Source organism: Apodemus sylvaticus, chromosome 4, assembly GCF_947179515.1.
Source record: "Apodemus sylvaticus chromosome 4, mApoSyl1.1, whole genome shotgun sequence".
In the NCBI taxonomy this organism is placed as follows: domain Eukaryota; kingdom Metazoa; phylum Chordata; class Mammalia; order Rodentia; family Muridae; genus Apodemus; species Apodemus sylvaticus.
In genome coordinates this window covers 131939198-131946605 of record NC_067475.1, presented here as the reverse complement: position 1 = coordinate 131946605, position 7408 = coordinate 131939198, and the positions used below count along the sequence as shown (strand labels likewise).

Below are 7408 nucleotides of genomic sequence, written 5' to 3'. Positions count from 1 at the left end.
TCACTAAACAGATCAATGGATAAAGAAAATGTGGTACATTATGAGTATTATTCAACCATTAAAAAGTGAAATTTACAGGCAAATGGAGGGAACTAAGAAACAATTATTCTGAGGTAACTCAGAGCCAGAAAGACAAATGTGGTATATAAGCACTTATATGTTAGTATTAACCATTAGCCATTAAGTCAGTGCTAAGCAAGCAATAATCCACAGAACCACAGATGTTACAAATAGAATAAGGGAATGAGGGAGGAAGATAGATCTCTCTAGGAAAAACAGAACAAATAGTTACAGATGCATGGGAGAGCCTAGAATGGGAGGAAATCCCATTCACTTGGGAATCAAGTGGAGAGAAAGAGGGAAGGGGGGATGAGGGAAGGAATATGGGGAGAGACAGGTAATTAAGGGCTATTTGAGAGGTAGTATGGAAACCTAATATAGTAGAAGCTTCCTAAAATATATACGTAAGTAATGACTATTCCTGGTTGTCAATTTGAGTCTGGAATGAACTACAATCAAGAATTGGAAGGCTCACCTGTGACTCAGATCTTGAAGCTGGGAGACACAAGTTTCTGACCTGGATCCTTGCATGGAGATCTTGAGGCATAGTGGCTGTGAATTCCAGGAGACTAAGGCAAGGAGTTCTCTGAGTTCAAGGTCATCCTGGGACAAAACATCCCAGATCCAGGTGTGGTGGTACACACCTTTAATGCGGGCCACACCTTCTGCTGGAGACCTACATAAGGACATTAGAAGAAGGAAGATTCACTCTTCTCCTGCTTGCTTTTGCTTGGAATCTACTAGCCTTGTGGGACTGAGCTACTGCTAGATCGTACTTTCCATTCACAGATGACCATTTTGGGGGAAATGGACTACAAATTGTAAGTCTTCAATACAAATTCCCTTACTACATAGAGACTATCCACAAGTTCTGTGACTCTAGAGAACCCTGACTAATATGACATATACAAAGGGTATCTAAATGAAATCGGTAAAGAGTCCCAACTGGACATTGTTACCAAATAAAGTTTCCAGTACCAGGATGGTTTTCATCTACTTATGTTATTGGCCACAGTGGTCTTATGGAATTCTCCAAACAACCGTGGCTGTTGCCAAGGGTGTAGGTCACTATCCACCAACACCAAGGTCCTATTGCTAAACACAACATCTATATAGCTCATTGAATTCGGAGAAGTCAAACTGATGCCTACTTAGAGCCTTCACCTCTCTGGGCTAGTACTCTTGGTATCAGAAGACACTCTGCATACCATCAAAGTAGAAACACACACCAACCTAACCACAAAACCTTTGATCTACAATGGTGTTCTGCCTGTAAGATATGCTAGTGCAATGGTGGCACAAAGCTTGTGGGAGGAACCACCAATATCTGATTTGACGTAAAGCCCTCTCTAAGAGGTGGAACTCATACCCAGTGCTGCCTGGGCAACCAAAACCCTGAGATTAGATAACTCAGGGACTTAAGATGAAGCAAAGTATTCCTGTTCTCCTAAAGGAACAGCAATGAAATGATTCCTCTGCTGTACTCATGGATGAGTGCTTTGATCAGTCATCATCAGAGAAGCTTCCTCATGCAGCAGATGGGAACAGACACAGAGACCCACAGCCAGGCATCACACACACACAGAGCACACAGGTCTAAATGGGATGTCTCCATCAAATCCCTCCCCTCAAAGCTCAGGGAACCCCATAGAAGAGGAGGCAGAAAGTGTATATGCCAGAGGGGATGGTGGACACTGAGGAAATAAGGCACAGTGAATCAACTGGATTGATGTCCATATAAACCCACAGAGATTGAGGGAGTGTCCACAGGGCCTATGGGGTCTACACCGGATGGGTGCTAGGTCTGAAGGAAATAGATGTATGCCCCCATCCCTAACCCAGAAGCAATCGCCAATTGATAACCACTTCCAAATGCAAATTTAGTTTTCTCCAAAGGAGTCTCATTCAAATAACAAGCTACTCTTAAGGGTAGGCTGCATGTCCTGCAGTAGATGCCAACAGAAAATGAACTCAATTCCCCCTTTGGAGGTTCCTTGTCTCATAATGTTGTGTCAGGCCTTTTCTTTTTTAAATTAATTTAATTTTTTTTGAAAAGTTAAAAATTCCTTAATTTTTTATTCCTGGTACCACTACCACAATCTACAGGACAATATACCTGATGTAATGAAAAGAAAAAGAAAAAGAAAATGCTACAACAGATAAAAGACCTCAGGAATGGACATCTAATTGACACTACACTGCATTAATCAATAGCTGCACTTTTTGCAAACTGTGGCTGTGCCGGTCCTGAACGGGAAGGATTTCCTGTTTAAGCTGCAGTGACTTTCCTGACTCTGGGTCACGGTTCCTTCTGTGACAGATTTTTACAGTTCCTCTAATGCGTTTGAGACGACTGTCTCGAAGTAACCTGCAGCTTTCCTGACAACTCCTCACTCTCTCTCCTGCTAAGAACTGTAGCCATTTCTGCTTTATTTTAAAATCTTCTGCTACTACATCACCACTTCCATTTCCAGATCCACAGCCACCACCATGGAGACTGCCTGAGCTTCTTCCACTAAAACTGCCCCCCTTCATGGGCTCATAATTTGATTGTTGCTATCCACAATAATTTCCAAAGTCATTATAGTTCCCACCACCACCATAGTTCCCTCCACCAAAATTTCCTCCTTCATTGTAACCATCTTATCCTCCTCCTCCACCACCATACCCACCACCTTGGTTTGCAAATCCTCGTCCACTACCTCCATAACCTCCTCTACTACTGCAATCAGAACTACCACCATAACTGCCACCATCACCTCCAAATCCATTATATCCACCATCACCATCTCCATAACTACCCCTGCTGTCACCACCTCCTCCACCACCACCTCTTCCACCAAAGTTTTCTCCACAACTAAAATTTCCTCCACCTACTCCAAAGTTTCCTCCGCGACCCATGAAATTGCCAGACCCACCTCCGCGACCTCTCTGTGATCCAGCAGACTGCATCTCTTGATTAGAAGGGCCTTTTTTCACTTCACAATTGTGCCCAGTAATAGTGTGGTATTTCTGAACAACAATGTTATCAACTGTCATGGTCATCAAAAGTTACAAAAACAAATTCTCTCTTTTTCCCACTCTGCCTGCCTCCCATAACTTCTATGGTTTCAATCTTGCCATATTTTTCAAAGTAGTCTCTCATATTATATTCTTCAATATCCTCTTTAATATCAATACAACTTTTCTTCACTGTTAAATGGGCACCAAGCAGGCTTTACAGGACCCTCTCTAGGGATAGCTCTCTTTGGTTCCACCACACGGCCATCAACCTTGTGTGGGCAGGCACACATTGCAGCACCCACCTCTTCAACACAAGGGTCAATCACAACACCAAAGCCTTGGGAACCCTTTTTGGGGGATCTCTCATTACCACACAGTCTGTAAGTGTGCCCCATTTCTCACAATGTTCTCTTAAGCTATCATCTGTGGTTTCCAAGCTCAGACCACCTATGATAACAGCTTCCTCAGATGACCTGCTTCCTTTGAGTCATGGCTCTTCGTCTTGAGACCAGACTCACCTCTTCCAACTTGAGCTCATTATGGGACCGAGAACAATCTAATTTTTAAAATTTTTTCTGTCTCTCTTTCTCTGTCTTTGTCTCTGTCTCTCTGTCTGACTCTCTGTCTTTCTGTCTTTCTCTCTGTCTCTGTCTCTCTGTCTCTCTGCCTCTGTCTCTCTCCTACAGGTCTTTTTATTCTTCATATCATGGATTGGGTTTTGTGTTTTTATGGGATTTTTTTTTTTTTTGGTTTTATGGTTTTTTGGATTTTTTTTCCAAGACAGTGTTTCTCTGTGTAGCCCTGGCTGTCCTGGAACTCACTCTGTAGACCAGGCTGGCCTCAAACTCAGAAATCCGCCTGCCTCTGCTTCCCAAGTGCTGGGATTAAAGGCGTTCGCCACTACCGCCCGGCAAGGTAGAAAGGGTGTGGATCTGGAGACAGGGGAGGTGGGAACAGCTAAGGGGGCTGGAAGGAAGGGAACTGTAATCAGAATATATTCTGTGAGGAAAAAAATCTATTTTCAACAAAAGAAGAGCAAACAAATAAAAAAAAATTAAAAAAAAATTTCCACTGAAGTTTAGTGAAAAACCAAGCAAGCAACCAGACAAAAACAAAACAAAACAAAACAAAACAAGAAAACAATAGCAGAAACCAAGCAACAGTTGTTGTCACCTGTTGCATCAGGTGAGGTCAGAGCTGAGGTCAGTTCCCTGAGCTTTGAGTGACAGTTCCCTGCTTTCCTTTCTTTTCCCTCTCCCCCTCCCTTTCCCCAGGTCTCTATTCTCTCCTTCCCTTCCTCCTCCTCCTCCTCCTCCTCCTCCTCCTCCTCCTCCTCCTCCTCTTCCCATCCCCCCTCCCTTCTTCTCTCCCCCTTCATTTCCTTTTGTTCCAGGCCTGGGGTTCATACCCAGGCTCCTGCTCTATGAGTTCTACACCACAGAGCCACACCTTGTGACACTTGGCTGGGTCCTCAGGGCCATGAAGTGTGGACACCAATGGGAGTGAAGGATGCTCTCGTGTGACTCAAGAGAAGGTTATTCTCTTAAGCCGTCTCGCATAGTTTCTTCCTCCAATTCTCTTTTCCTTCCTGTCTTCTTTTAACTCTTTCTTCCTTTCAATCCTATATTTGCATAGAGGAGCTTTCTCCCTCCATTTTATCCTTCTTTACCATAATGATAACCTGCAGCTTCCAGCTTTGGTTGAAGTGCCTTATACAACTGCTAGAAACACCTGGACCAAAGAAATTTTACCTGAGAACTGCCAGAGTATTTCTGAAAGACAAGAGGAAAAATGAGAGGAGTAAGGACAAGCCATTCACCCCTCACACCCGTTAGACTTTTATAACAATAAGCCACCAACTGAACAGTGTGGTGGGGTCTTCCCCCAACATCTGTAAGTGGGGAAGGCTGCCTGGTGGTGTCCGCTCACGCTGTTTCCTCTGAGCAGGTCTAGCCATTCAGTGGGTACCGTCTGACTTGGCGGATGTGATCTCACCTGATGCCTTCCTGCTGTTCTTCTCTTGCTCGGTGAAGTGTCCATGCAACCACATTAGTGGCTCTGGTAGATTTAGTCAGGTTGACATAAACTAGAGACATGGAGAAAGACTGAACATCAATTGAGAAACTGCCTCCATTAGATTGGCCTGTGGGCGTGTCCTGGAGCAAAGTTTTGATTAAAATGCTATGACCGAAAATCAACTTGGTAGAGGAAAGGGTTTATTTGACTTAGGTATCCCAAGACACAGCTCACAATTCCAAAGTCCTTTCCAAAACAGCACGGTCAGGTGTGTCATAGTAATACCCCACTATCCTGGTACCAATTTTTGTCTTAGTTAGGGACACTATTGCTGTGATACAACACTACTACCAAAAGCCAATTGGGGAGAAAAGGGTTCATTTGGTTTGCATATCCTGAATCACAGTCTATAGAAGGATGCCAAGGCAGGAAGTCAAGCAGGATGGGAATCTGGAGGTAGGAGCCGCTGCAAGGGCCCTGGAGGGACATTGCTTACTGGTTTTCTCCTCAGCCTGCTTTTGTATAGCACCCAGGACCACCAGCCCAGAGATGGCACTGCTCACAACAGGCTGGGCCCGCCCACATCAATCACTATTGAAGAAAAGGCCCTACAGGTCCGCCAGCAGTCTGATCTTATGGAGACATTCTCTCAGTCAAGGTTCTCTCCTCTCAGATGACTTTAGCTTGTGTCAAGTTGACAGAAGACTAGTCAGCACAATGCTTGATGCGGGACAGCCCAGCATACATGGGCTGAGCTCCCAGGTACCATGAACAACACAGGAAACTGCACTCTTCCTCAGCCTCTGCCTTCAAGTTCCTGCTTAAGTTCCTAACCCGGCTTCCCTCAGCAATGGGCTGTGCCAACTCTAAGCCAAATAAACCCTTTCCTTCCCAAGCAGTTTTTTCGTCATGGTGTTTGTCGTAGTTACAAAAAGCATACAAGAACAGTATCCATGATGACTGCATGTGTCCTGGCCCTTATGAAGATTTGCTTGTAGTTTTGGAAAGCGTACTGTGATAATCAGGCCAGCTATCATTCTAGAAGCTTATCTCTTCACGCAAGAGTACAGAATGACCTAAGTAATAATTCCCCATGGCTTTATGTCCTCTACAGTCAGTGGCCAGATGGTGTCCACTCATTTTCCTCATTATCTCCATAGCCATGCTCTAGAAGGCTCTTTCCCTCTGCTTTGTGATGGCTGCTGTCTTAGTCAGGGTTTCTATGCCCGCACAAACATCATGACCAAGAAGAAAGTTGGGGAGGAAACGGTTTATTCAGATTACACTTCAACACTGTTGTTCACCACCAAAGGAAGTCAGGACTGGAACTCAAGCAGGTCAGGAAGCAGGACTGATGCAGAGGCCATGGAGGGATGTTTCTTACTGGCTTGCTTCCCCTGGCTTGCTCAGCCTGCTCTCTTATAGAACCCAAGAACACCAGTCCAGGGATGGCACCACCCACAAGGGGCCCTCCCCACTTGATCACTAATTGAGAAAATGCCCCACAGCTGGATCTCATGGAGGCCCTTCCCCAACTGAAGCTCCCTTTTCTATGATAACTCCAGCCTGTGTCAAGTTGATACACAAAACCAGACAGTACAGCTGCTATGGTTGGCCAATGTGATATATCTAAGTACTGTTACTGCTTCTTTGTATTCTGTTGTTTGTACTACGTTATCATTTTGAAGGCCCCAGCCAGATCCTCCTGCCTCAGCCTGTGAGCAGCTGAGATGACAGGCTTGTCTGCCTAGCTGGGACCTTTTGGAATAAAGATCATTCTATCCTGCCCATGGTGATAAATACACTGCTGGGTATGTTGTGAAGCATTCAGTAAATGTTTCTTAAATCTTGCTGTAGTTAGAGAGCACAGTGAATACTCACGGTGTGGGGCAGCATTTGCTCAGGGAAGGCATCTGTTTGTCAGATGGGCTTGGAGAACCTGTGACCCTGAGGTTGGGTGTGGTGGCCGTGGTAAGATGTCTGGTCATCACTAGAGGGAAAGTAGTCGATGGCCTCTGATTTGAGGAGGTTCTTGCAAAGAACTGGGACGGTTCAGTGGCATAGTCTTCCAGCTTCCTTCTGAAGGATGTGTCCAGACTGCCTATCAGGAGAGCACAAGACCATGCATGTGTCTTCTTTTATTATTAGATTTTTTTAAAATTTACATTTTAAATGTTTTCCCCTTTCCTGGTTTCTCATCTGAAAACCCCCTATTCCATCCCCCACCACCTGTTCACCAACTCACCCATTCCTGCTCCCCTGTCCTGGCCTTCCCCTATACTGGGGTATCAAGCCTTCTCAGGGCCAAGGGCCTTTCTTCCCTTTGATG

At 44.9% G+C, this 7408-nt stretch overlaps 1 pseudogene; it reads right to left on the bottom strand.

The window, feature by feature from the left end:
* Positions 1–2253: 2253 nt before the first annotated feature.
* LOC127683712 (heterogeneous nuclear ribonucleoprotein A3-like) lies at positions 2254–4368 on the bottom strand (annotated as a pseudogene).
* Between the last annotated feature and the right edge of the window lie 3040 nt (positions 4369–7408).